At 34.6% G+C, this 13,825-nt stretch overlaps 2 long non-coding RNA genes across 5 annotated transcripts in view; one reads left to right on the top strand and one right to left on the bottom strand.

Annotated features, from left to right (window-relative positions):
- The window catches only part of LOC141503426 (uncharacterized), a 48,952-nt gene extending 35,836 nt beyond the window's left edge, over positions 1–13,116 (bottom strand). Inside the window, exons 1-2 of the long non-coding RNA XR_012472840.1 lie at positions 12,807–13,116; positions 11,218–11,386 (exon numbers count right to left, since the gene is read on the bottom strand). This is a non-coding gene — a long non-coding RNA (uncharacterized LOC141503426). The remainder of the gene's footprint in view (positions 1–11,217; positions 11,387–12,806) is intronic.
- Positions 1–13,825, top strand: part of LOC141503425 (uncharacterized) — a 131,745-nt gene that overhangs the window by 42,806 nt on the left and 75,114 nt on the right. The window lies entirely within an intron of this gene.

Below are 13,825 nucleotides of genomic sequence, written 5' to 3'. Positions count from 1 at the left end.
GGTTTTTAACATATCATTTTCTTGAATACTTTTTTGTATATCTTTCACCAAGTTTTGATTTGGTTTTCATGATTTTTCTGCATCACTTTCATTCCTCCTCCCAATTTTTCCTCCATCTCCCTTAATTGCTTTTCAAAGTCTTTTTTTGAGCTCATCCACAGTCAGAGACCATTTTCTACTTCTCTTGGAGGTTTTGGATAAGGAAGCTTCGATTGTGTCATCATTTGAGTAAGTGTTTTGATCTTCCATGGGACTGAAGTAATTCTCTATGGGCAGATCCTGCTTTTTCTATTGTTTACTCATTTCCTCAGGCCAAGGCTAATTTACAGCACTTCCAAGGCTTTGAAGTTGTTTTTCTGGGGGGGGGGGGATACCCCACTAGGACCTTTATTCCTCCAAGGTCTTAAGCTCTCTTGCCTGTGCTTTGATATGTAGATGACCCTGTACTTTCCTCTGCCCTAAGGCTATAAAGCAGGATCCAGCTATTTTAGTATGGAAGCCCAAACTGTAACCTGGGTCTGAGTGTAGGCAAACACCAGAGTACTACTCCTCCCAAAGAAATCTCTGCAGACTTCCCTTACAGTCTCTGGGGGGTGCAGGCTGCTTTCTCCTAATTCTTCTTGCAGATTCTGTGGCTGTGCTCCTCACTGCACATTCACCCAGGCGCAGCAGAGTTCTCTCCCCACCCCTTCAGGCTGCTGTAGGTGATCTCTGGGCTGTGCTGGGCTGGAATTCACTGGACTGGGCTGTGCCATGGCTTTTTTGCCAATCCCTGGTCCTGGTGAAACACACCTTTCCCGCAGAGGTTCTAAGTTATCTTGGAATGAGAAAATATATCACTCAGTCTTTCTGTGGATTCTGTCCCTTTAAATTTTGGCTAGAGCCCTCATTTATTTTTGGAGATTTTGGGGGATGGGTCAGAGTTGTTGGGGAATGCTGCCTTCATGGCCTCATCTTGGCTCTGCCCAATACTATCATTTTTATAGATATATTTTATAGAGGAAGAAACAAGCTAAAATGTTACATGACTTGTCCTGGGTCAAAATCATGGGCAGGATTCAAACTTAAGGCTTCCTGAATCCAAGTCTACAAGAATATATGGAAGAAAATTGTACCTCTTTGTGAGTGGACAGCAAAAGATGGGCAGAAAACTTCAGTGTTAACTAATGTAAAAACTGTATGTCTTTTTTTCTGGAACTCAGTTGTCATATCTATAAAATAAGTTTATTGAGCTATGATGATTGCTAAGGTTTTTTTTCCAGTTCTGCATCTGATTCTGTGCATTCTAGCTGTGGTTATAAATATGCATGTATATGAATACATAAAGATATGTATGCCTATTTGTGGGTATAAACATATTGAAATCAAACATAAACATATCTCTATACTTTAACGTCTATGTAATCCCATCAAAGAGGATACTTCTTCCAATTATGTGGATCACCATCTCTCTCCTAATTCTTGTCCATTGTTCTCCCCTAAATTCTCTATAATGAATGTATCCAATATGTTAGAGGCCTTTCTCTTAGTTGTTTAACATGATACTGAAGCATTTGAACTGTCTTTTTATTCTGTTTTGCTCTTACTACATGGCTAGCCCACATTTTTTAGTTCATATTTTTCCTCTGTGATCTTTTTATACTACTCCTTGCCAACAAATCATCTTTGTTAACATATTGCTGCCTAGTTTATACCAACTATGTATCTCCATTATCTTTGAATCAATTAAAATTATATTTTGTTTGAAATTTTGGCTTTCCTTGATCAGTCAAATAGCATTATCTTATATTTCATGATTTTCAGTCACATACCATCACAAAACTAATATAGATATTTAAAGCTGGGGACCTTTTTCATGTGCACATGCACAGATGTGTGAATAGTTTAGAATCAATGGAGATGTTGGATAATTTCCCATATGCAATCTAAAATATTCTCTTTTTCCTATTTGATCATGGGCCCAAATGATTATCCAATGACAGTACCTTTCAAGATAAATTAATGGATCAACTCAATGAGTTTTCCAACTAGCTATATAGCATAGTATGGACAGTAAGTATTTATCATTATTTTTTTTCCTATCTGGTACATTAAGCCATTTTATTTTGAGTGATCATGTATTTGTTGAGAATGTCTTGTAGCAAGTAGAATTCTTGGATTTAGGGCAATTGGATCAATTTTATCTGCAGATAAGAGCATCTGGAGCTGGAAAGGGCTTCAGAACAATTTATCCATATGTATAGAATCGCTCTTCTATTTGGATTTTGTGCAGGACATTCTATAAGATAGAAGTGATCCCCTTAGCAAGCATATATCTCTAGTGTATCTTTCTCCATGATAACAACTATCCAAAATACCAACACAAAGAGGGTAAAAGGCAAAGAAATATGAGACTTCATATGGCCTGAGTAAATCACAAACAGAAAGTGGTTGAGACAAATACTCGTCAACACAACAGAAGCACAGGCTGTAAATAAGTTACAGAAACAATGGCTTCAGTGTAAAGATGAAAATTTCTGAGATATACATGTAGGTTAGACAACATTGTTAAAGCATAGACCAACAAGGAATCAGGAATTAAGTGAACAACACTCTCCATTGGGGAGATTATTAGCTGTTTCAGTAAAATATCAAGGAAATGGGGGGGAACAAACCATGCCTAAAAAGATGAAGGCAAGTATGGGCCAAAAGGAACAAGTGAAGTCCAGGAAGATAAAAATGCTAACAGAGCTATAAAAAATGTGTTTTCTTTCAAGTCTGGAGCACTTCATTAGGAACATAGAAATAGTCATGCATCCAATAGTCATACATTCCCACACCAAATAATATAATGCTGTGTATAGGCAACAAGAACATGTTCATGTTCTCTACTCTGATATGTCCATGTCAGAGGTTTTGTGCTCTAACAGAGTGGATTTACAGCTAGTGTTAAATAAAAGCTTGATTAATTGATGACTTAGGTAATCAATTCAATCATCCAAAAATCTATAATTTCAGATTAAAAGGAAAAAAAATTGTCACTAGAACCTCTTTCTACTCAAAGCAATGCTTTTGTTGATATGATCAGCATCTTAGTTCACAGTACAGTTTGATGGACAAGCTCCCCTTTCGGAGTTTGAGGTTACCTCCTTTTAAATCAGATTACCACGCCCACAATTTAACTACCATTCCTCACCTCACTAGAAGGTGTGCACCAAACAACAAGCAGAAATGTAAAGTATTTCTAGATTGGCAAAATTCATAAAATTTCATGATGTCCCAATTCCATATTTGGGGAATAGAATTGGAAATAGACTCTCTGAACTCATTTTCTTTTGGATAAAATTTTCAGGTACAACAATATGATTCATGTCACTCACTAGTTTTTCTGGAATACACAACTGAATTTTGACTTGATATGTTTATTTACCTAACTTGACTGTAATCATACTTCTTTGTTTATTCCTCACTTAAAAATAAGTTTAAAACTGCATTCTCTATGTGATACTTTAAAAATTATTAATTCCAAAAATGCAGTAGGATAAGGGCATTCCATACAATGACATTTGTAGGTGGATAAAACCCATTACAAAGAAAAGGTGTAGGAGTATTGGCAATAAGTACTGAATTATGACTTGACTCTTTTGAAACACACTAATTCAAGAAATGGTCCTATGGTTTCCTTATTATGGCTTCAAAGAAAAGATTTTAGTGGGATGAACTCATCAGTAGGGTGAATATCATTTTCTATATCTTGAGAGAAAAAAACAAAAAAGTTTGGTGGAGTAATATTTCAAATACAGGCAAATATAGAACACTGGGCTCTTTTTTATGTTAAGGTATTTATCAAAGGGAAGAGATCATGCAACAGCATTCTGCTGTAAACCAACTTAGTTCAAGCTATCAATACAGTCTGAGTACATGGAAAAAATGTAGCTGACAAACATTCAGTGCAGAAAAATAGTTTTCCCCCATTGCATTTTGTCCACAAAAGCATTTCTTCATAGCTGTCAATTCTTTCCTACCTTAACAAGTAACTGATCATTGTGATTTGTAGAAACCAACTTAAAACCTTTTGCTTGGTGGGGTGCTAAATTTCAAAGAAGGTTCTTTAGAGATGTAAGTTTAAACTGATGGATTGCTTGAACTAAAGAGTGATGGGACTCAGGACTCCATATCATATAAGCATCCTGAGACCAAAGCAGGAGGCTATTAAAATGAATTATAAAATTAATCTATAAAAGATTGAGTCAAGATAAAGGGAGGACTGTAAAGACAACAGGAAGTTCAAACTTAATTGGTTAATTCAGTAACAAGAAGGTAGACATAACTCAATTGTGATAGGAGGAAAGCAATTCTTATTGGAAGAAATACTTTATGTGATTTTTGGTGCTTGATATAAGAAAGAATAGAAGACAGGAGAGTAAGTTTTTGGTGGGGAGCATGCTCTTTACTCCCCAACTTCTAAGTGACTGCCAGCTATTACTGAAAACCCTTCTTGCCTTTGATTCTAATTTTTAACCTTCTCTTCACTTCAAATGTTCTCCTAGCATTCTCTAAAAGCCATATTGTAGACCAAAAGAAGTTCATAATCAATGATGCTTGTGATAGAAAATTATCCCTTTTCCTTTTCTTCTCCTCACATTGTAGTTTTACCTAACTATTATGATCTTCCTTCTAAAGGCAGGAAAATTGTTCAATGTACACACATTGTTGAAAGATGGTAACTCACCAAGAAACAGTCATCTAAAGAATTTTTTAAAGGAAAAGAAAGTGAAAAAGCAATAGGAAAGATGAAGAACAATATAAGCACAATACCTTAAATCAGTATTTTCTCAGTTTAAAAACTACCTTCAATTTTAATTAATATATTCAAAATAGATACAGCTTAAATGAAAAAGCTTTTTCCCCAAGTGATTAATATAATTTCCCTGTACTTGAAGTCTGAAGTTAAAAGGTGTGCAATGATCATGCCATGGTTCAGAGTTGCTGAGGAGGGGCTGGTATTTGACTCCCACCAAAAGGGACTGTCAAAAAATAACCCAGCTCTACTTACATGCATTCAGAGTTCACACATTTCTTTCCTTCTGATCTTCATTCATCTGGTAATGTTCTTTAATAGAGCAAAGAGTTGCTACCCTTCCACAGGTATTTTCTGTATTACCTATAAGATTTAAATTTTAGGGCTGACTTACTTCTAAATATGCTTTCTGAGTCTGGGTGAACACATTTTCTATTTCAACTCCCATGAATGAAGGAAAGAAAAATATTGCCTTATTATATATTCATGGAAGATAATGCAATCTAGCAGAAAGACAATAGGGTTGACTTTTAGGGCTCCAGTGAGCATCTGAATTGCAGGAAGGTCAAAGGCACCAACACTGCTACTAGAGTATTTTAAGGAACAGTACAGTGGTAATGCATAACAGTATGGCTCAGTGGATAGAAACCTGTTCTTGGAGTCAGAAACAACTGTATTTAGTCTCAACCTTGACACATACTGTATGCTTACTATATGCTAGGCAAGAAAGGTAGTATATCACAATGAACAGAGTGTTGTCCTTAAAAATTCCTTCCCAAGAGGGAGAACAAGATATTGGTGACATAAGGCTGACCACTCTGTTCTTCTCACAAAAGAGGTACAATAGTTGAATTATATTTGTCCTTTTACATATTGTTGGTCTAAGGGAAATAATTTTTAAGTTCAAGTCATGCTCTGGTCACTATACATTTAATGGGGAATGAGCAATCCAAGCTATATATGAAAATGTAATTTGCTTTACACCAAATGCCAGATACTAAATCACACATAATAAATAGCAAGCTCAATTGTCCAAACTGATATCAAAGATAAATCAGGGAAATTATACAGATTAGACTATAATAGATAATACACAGAGTAAATGAACTCTTTTGATAGAAGTGAAATATCTCAGGTCAACCAAAAGAGGAACTCCCTTCTATCACACAAAGAGAAATTCCTCCAAGTCTTAAAACTAAAGATTGGGACATTTTGAAGAACTAGTCTTCTAATCATCATCTTTTCCCCTTGGTTTTTCTCTTCCACAAGATGCCTCTCTCCAAAAATATTGTATGTATCTTCTCTTGAATATGGAAGCCAGAAATAAGATCTCTCCTCTCCAAAGCTATCGTAAATGCTAATCGCTTTTGCATACTTGAAGCTTCAAGGAATCGTTTGTCACCAGTGAGAAGAATCTTGAGCAAATGGACTTAAGACTCAGGCTATATCAGGAAGTTCTGAGTTCACATCCAGTTTATTTGTACTGGTTGTATAAATTGGATAAATCACAACTTCCAGTGATCGAGAACAATTTTAAATTCACAAATGCATCCTCTATCTGTTTGGTAATCCACTATGTTAGGTGCTGAAGTATAAAGAAAAAGGTGAATAAATACAAAGCAATTTTGGAGATAGTATAGTCTCTAATATTGCTAATGGGACAAGAAAGGTTTCATACTGGAAATGACATTTGAGCTGTTTTAAAGGTAGATTATAAAAGGTACCATTGAGGAAGGGAAATATTCTAGAATTAGGAAGAGCCTGTGAAAAGTCATAAAGAGCTAGAATGTCATGTGAGAAACAGTAAGGTGACCAGCTTGCCTGAACCACAGAAGGGGAGTGATGTAAAATAAGGCTTGAAAGGTAGTGTAGAAGGAATAGCATTTATTTTATGTAGATTGTGAAAGTTTCCATTTAAAAAAGAAAAGAGACAAGGAGCATTAAATCATCAGGAGACTCAAGCTATGGAGAATTGGTACGAGTGAGGTCTGGCAGAATTTCAATTGTTCTCAAATGTCTCTTTGATGTAGTTTTTGCTGCACTGGAGTAAGAAGATGCAGTATGTTATGAATCCTTTTTTTCATAGTTATATCTTTTTAATCCCTTGTTATAAATAAGTTTTTAAAATTGCAGTTTTATGTTACATGTGCCATACTCTATTCCAGTACTTGAGCCAATATCATCAGTTTGATCTCACCCAGGCCTGGAATGGAACTGGAAAGAGGGGGTCAAATAAAATGCTCAACAAAAGTTTATATTTGATCCTAGAGTGAACAAGAAGCCACTTTGAGAAAAGGGGTTACATAATCATAGCTGCTCTTTGGGAATATCTCTTTGTTAGATATGAGGAAAATGGATTGGAGAAGAGGAAGATTTGAGGCAGGGTGAGTTTTTAAAAATAGTTGAGGTTAAAAACAGAGAAGCATATGACTAGGGTAGAAGCCATGTGAATAGGAATTATGAATCATAAACCCTTACTGATAGAGAGAACTATAAAAACCATTTATATACTACAATGATAACATGGGAGGGGAGACAAAGTACCATGGGAGCTAACAAACTACGTCTCCCAGCCTTCTCTCTCTCTTCCCCACAATACTCTACTAATTCATATATAGCATGATATCTTTCATTCAAATTATTTTCAGTTTCATTGGCATATTTCATTTGGCAATCATCACTGACTTAGGAATCTACTCTCAGACTCACAAGATACTGCCTAGGTTTAAAAAATCCATTTCTCAGGGTTACTATATTATCGGAAAGAAATACAAAATTTAGACTCCTCAAGAACTTTAGATTGACTCTTGGGCTCACCTGGAGAAGCATGTGTTCTCATTGTTGTATTATTGATACGTAATCATTTAGATTTTAGAGAGATTAAAGAAGATAAAAATCCTCTTTTTCCCTCTCCTTGACAGACTCTAATGGAAAGCAAATGTTAAATTTGTTCTAAGAGAATAAGATCCAGGACAGAAAGAAACAAAGCTTTTCTTTAGTTCTTATAACCAACTCAGAAGATAGGTCCTTCTGGCTCATTCATCCATCAACCCAAATACAACTTCTCCTTCAGCCCACCCACCCTACCTCAGACACAGGGATCAACAAATAGGAGTCACTTGTCATATATGTCTTTTATTAAGGAACAAGGCATATAGTCTACTAGAAGGGGTGAAAATGTATACTCAGTCTGACAGAGATTTCCCAGTCTAATCTTTGTTGTGAAGGTAAAGGTCAGAGAGGTTGGGAAAAATAAACTGCATATTGAAGGTTTCCAAGAAAATGTACAAAAAGGAAATAAAGATCCTGAAATAAGTGGAAAGTGCAAAATGAAATCAAAGATGAAATACAAGGTGAAGGGACTTCAATGAAGTCCATAAAGCATGAATAAAGAAAGTCTATATGGTGAGAAGATAAACCACAAAAGAAAGGAAATGAGAATCTGAGTTTATTGGTTTTATAAGTAAATTCTAGGTAATTGAGTGGCAAGAAGTTGTTTTTGGTTTTCTGGGTTAAGGAAGACTCTTACAAGTATAATACATTAAAGCTATTTAAAATTTTTTTAAATCTGTGAGGATCAAATGAGATGAAAATATATGTAAAAACACTTAAAAGTTAAAAGTTCTATTATTGTGATTAATGCGAAATACTTGGGCAATAAATAGCTCCAATACATTGACTCTTTCAGTTCCTAAAACTCCTGGAGCTCCATTCTCTGCAATTGTGCTGAGAACAATCTCCTGCTCTATTCTATCCATAAGAACAGAGAAACACCCAAAAAAGGCTGAAAGAGGTTGATTCTGGTGTTCAGTGACATATGGACACAGGTAATCACAAACTTAACAAAATTCTAGCAGTGGTCATTAGAAAGCTATATAGACTTCCTTCCAAAATGGAAGAGGTAGAATAGGGGAAACATACTGTAAAGAAAACTGAGTGGAATAATTGTAAGAGCTGCTTTCATGAATTCAAGGTTAAGTAAGGGACGCAACATCAGAATCACATCAGATTTCCAAATAAGTACCTGAATTTGTAAAGAATATTAACTTTGCTTTGTCAGTGGGATCACAGGATCATGGATTTCAATTTGGAGGGGACTTTTAGAAGACATTGAATCCAACTCCTTCATTTTATAGAGGGAAACCAAAGTTGAGAGAGATTTTTAGTATCTTCAGCAATTTAGCTAACAAAAACAAAGGTATGATTTGATTTAATTTTCCTGTTTCTATCACATTGAAACACTTAGCTGCCTATAAGTAAGAAGAACACATTTGGAATTCAGTCTATTATTTCTTGGGAGTAGCTAATGCCACATTCCTCTGAAGCTTCCCTTGACTGAATTAAGGTATAAAATTATATTTATTATTCCACCAACTGTATTCTGTAATAGTTCACTGACACTTATAGACTGGACTATCTTATTTTCTTTTGGTCTATGGAGGGTATAGATATGGAGTACCATACTATTTGCTGTAAAATTTTGGCAGTAAAGTAATATGTATCTCTTTCCTCTCTTGATTAAATGCTTGTGGGTTTTTATTACTATTATTTTTATTTACACATTACTGTATTGAATCAGTGAATAAGTCATCTGAGCTTTTGGCAGTAACTTCATTGCCTACTTATAGTATTCCTAAATATAATATTGGTTATTGATACATTAACTATAAAGGAAGTTAAGCTACATGGTACAATGCCAGGACTAGTGTTAAGAAGACCTGAGTTCGAGTCTAGATACTTTATTACATTTGGCAAGTCACTTAACTTCTGAATGACTCAGTTTCCTCAAATGTAAAATAGTAGCACACACCTCACAGGGTTATTATGAGGATCAGATGAGATATTTGTAAAGGATTTAGCATAGTGCTTGGCACAAAGGAGGTGCTATATAAAAATTTACATCCTTCTCTCTTCCATTAAGGTTATAAGATGATTGAATGAGGAACTTTCTATTTTTTTATTGTGGTGGTTATTATCCAAATATGTGATTTCAATAGTGCAGAAAATCCTAATGGGGGAATTCCATTCACTGAAGCAACTGGTGACTATAATTTATAGTTTTTAGATTGCCTGGGGCTACTGAGAGACTAATAAATTGTCCATGGTCATATAGCAAGTATGTGTTAGAGAGGACACAAACCAGGTCTTCCTGACAGCAAAACCAGTCCTCTCTATAATATCATGCAGTATCACTTATTTGTAAGACTTTTTTAAAGTCTTCTTTTAAAAATAATGTATATGCTTACACTGAGATCTTTCATAATTCTGTTCTATATTTCTAAATCCATTTTTCATATACTGGTTTTCATATCAAAGTATACATTCTTAAGCTGTTATATAAAATATCTCCACATTCACATTTAATGAGGCAATAATACACCAATAGTTCTTACCTGCTTAAAAGAAGAGGAGGACTCCCCAAATGTCTAGTTTACTAAGAGGAAGTAATTTGGATAATAAATATTAGCATCATTTGGGAAATGTGGGGATTTTAATTCTAAGTGGGGCCAGTGTAGTCAAGCAATGCTGAAATCTGGCATCTACCAAAAAGTAGTTGGAAGTAAAAGATGAGGAATCAATATCTGGTTCCCTACCAAAGCTTAAAAAAAATCTTAGTTTCAGTTTTATATATATATATATATATGTATATATATATATATATATATATATATATATATATATATATGTATATATATTCTAACCACTGATAAGTATATATTTCAAATGGTAACATAGATATTCCCAATTCATCAATTGAAGATGTAATGTGAAAATTCTTTGCAAAGTCCTGGTTCTTCTTTTTGAGGCCAGATAAAACAAATCTAATTCCCCTTCCATGTAAAATCCCTTTACATACTTGAGTTATCATACCGTTCTAAGATTTTTTTTTCAGACTTAAACATCCTCAGGTCCTTGAAATTATATATGTGTATATACATATACATGTATATACACAGCCATAAACTTAATTCATTGACAGCAGTTTTAGTGGTAATTTTCAGTGAACATTTCATTAAATGTTTTAGTTATTTTTTCCTGATTATGGTTCATTTTTTTAAAAAGCACCTAATTTTTTATTTGGTAATTTTTCAGTCATGTCTATCTACATTGCCACTTACTGTCCAAATTTTTTCCATTCTCCAAAATAATTTTTTTCCACACTCTTAACCTGAGAAGCAGTATAGTAGATAGAGATGTAAAGCCAAGAAGACCTGCATTTAGGGCTAACTTCTAAAATTCACTGGCAGTGTGACCCTCAGCAAATCATTTAATCTCCCAGTGCTCTGGGCAACAATGTCTTTCAGTTGCACAAAATAATCCTATCTGTATTGGTGGAGAGAATTTCCTTACTTATGAGTACCCTACAATAAAATAACCATTCCACTTCCTATTCCCATTCTGAATTCATTTTAGTAAAAGTTATTTGGAGGACTTACCTTCCCTGATGTAAGAGCAAAGAATATGAGTACTAATATGTTCTTCATAATCTGTGAATTCCTATAGCGTAGTCATGGATTATGGGGTTTTCAAGTAGAGGCTTGATGAAAAACTTGTCAGGAATACTATAAATAAGATTGATTATAACACAAATTGTTCTATAAATTCCTTTTAGGAAAGAGACAGACACAAAGACACAGAGACACACAGAGAGAGAGAGCTTACTAATTATGCAAACATGTAATCATAGAAGTCAGATCTACTTGGTGTTGAAAAGCAACTTGTGGTCATCTAGTTCAACATTACTTCAAAGACTGAAAGTAATTACTTATTCTTTTCTAAGAGATTCTCAGCAATAGAAAATTTGCTACCTTCTCAGGAAGCCTTTAGATATCGATATTCTTCCATTAATTTTCCCTTCTCCCCCCCTATAATTTCCACCTATTAATCCTACTTTTGCCTTCTGGGGGTCAAGTAGTTGAAAACTAATCCTTCCTTCATAGAAGATCCTATCAAACATTTGATTTCCAATATCATATTTTGATATTTCATTTGAATTCCAAATCCTAGGTCTTTAATTCTCCAGGTTAAACATTCTTAATTCTTTCAAATGATCTTTTGTGAATAAGACATAAGTAGAAGGTAGATAAGGTAGTGAACGTGTCTAAGAACAACACTAACTTAAATTGAAACCTACCTGTGTTTTCATGCCTGTTCTGCAAATTCATGAAAGGCATTTGTTGCTACCAATAAAACTTTACATTTAATGAATGCTATTATATAGATAAAACTAATTTCATACATCAAGGCTGCAATAATGAGGAGTAGGCTTTCAAATAAGACTTTGAATTTACAAAAGGTAAGTCCATTATTTTTATTTTCCAATTATTACTTAATTGACTTTTAGCCATATTATAATTGATATTCTCACAAAAGAGTTTCTATTAACCCATTTTGGAAATAAGACTGCTCTTAGATTTGTACTTATCACTTAAATGCTTATTTTTAGCTGCTAAAATGCTTCCATGTTCTGAGAACCTCTATCATATGAACTGTAACAAAGGGAAAGGTTTTAATTCTCTTAGTTAACCTTTCCAGGATGCTAGCTTGAATAATTATCTTGCTGGAAAAAATACAACAAATGCTGTTTTAGTTTGGATTCTATTGCAATGTCAAATTTCCTTTTCAGATTTTAGGAGGGCAGGGGTGGCAATCTATAGTTAGGGAATAAATAGTGGAAGTGATTCAGTAAGACTATCCTAGAACATTATAGTTAGAAATAGGAAATTACCTTTCAGGGCCATTACAAAGATATCTAACAGATTCCTGTGTCATCAAAGAAACATAAAATAATGGATGTTAATTTTAATTATCATTCTGGTTCTCATTACAATTTAGAAATTAGAAAATTCAAATTTATTCTTTCAGCTGAAAACTGAACACACGCAAAGTATTTTAAAGATAACATCATTGAAGAAGTTTAACTTTTACAAGTTCATTGTTAATGAGGGTTGGCCAAATTTTTAATAAAGGACCATTTCCTGTGGTCCTTCCCCCCCAAATCCATTTACATCTTGAACTTTCTTACCTCAGTGCCTTTACTTGTACTGTTCTCTATTCCTGGAACATCCTCTGCTCCTTGTTTGCCTATTGAATTTCTCTTGCTCCAACAGTAATGAATCACTGTTCCATAGACCTCATATTATGTCTTATACATTTCCATTACACTGAGTTTCAACTTGGTATAATGGATGTAAGATCATCCTTGATTGGAATGGAAAAAAAATTTATTAAGGGTTTACTAGGTAATATTTTGCTAAATACTGAGTTTATAATAGAAAAGCGAGACTATTCCCTGCTCTCTAAAAGCTAACATTTCAATGAGAAACAGAAAAGTCTTCAGCTGCAGACCAAATGGAAAAACCCAGTAGTTTGAAGGATATAGAAGCAGGTCACATGGCATTCTCTAGTAGTCCAAAGGTCATGGAACCAGAACAGGGGACCTTAGGGAGCAATGAAAGACAATGCCCTGTAGCCGTTCCATCTGTGTTCTTCTACATGGTATGAGTAGCTATGTCTCCAGTTAGTGATTCTTGGAAAGTGTCTAAGGGATAAGAGAATCAGAGAATTATAGTGGATTAAGGTGCTGGGGTACCTTGAAAAGAGGGAAATGGATGATCAACATCTAACTAGGAATGGGCATCCAGAGCCTACTATGAACTAGACAATAGGGGCTAATACAGGGAAGTGTAGGACTCCTTGTTCTGTTTTTCTTGGGCCCTTCAATGTTAATATCTTATAGAACAATAGAAGAATAAGTTCTAAGTGGGTCTCCTGATACCAGGTTCTCTGGCCACCTGAAAGGATCTGGAAGAGAATAACCCCAGAAATCAGCAAGACCTGAATTCAAACCCTACTTCTGATGTATATAAACTATGGGACCATGGGGAAATTGCTTAACCTCTTAGTGTCCCAGAAAATTTTCTAAATTATCTTGAATTTATGAACAGCATTAGTAGAGTTTCCATCCCTGTAGTTCCCCTAAACCCCTGAAATCAAAAGCTTGTACTTCTTACTCTCTCAAAAATATTTAAAACATAATATTGT

Source organism: Macrotis lagotis, chromosome X, assembly GCF_037893015.1.
Source record: "Macrotis lagotis isolate mMagLag1 chromosome X, bilby.v1.9.chrom.fasta, whole genome shotgun sequence".
NCBI classification, from domain to species: Eukaryota; Metazoa; Chordata; class Mammalia; order Peramelemorphia; family Peramelidae; genus Macrotis; species Macrotis lagotis.
The sequence above is the reverse complement of the archived record's forward strand: the minus strand, read 5'-3'. Positions and strand labels throughout refer to the sequence as shown.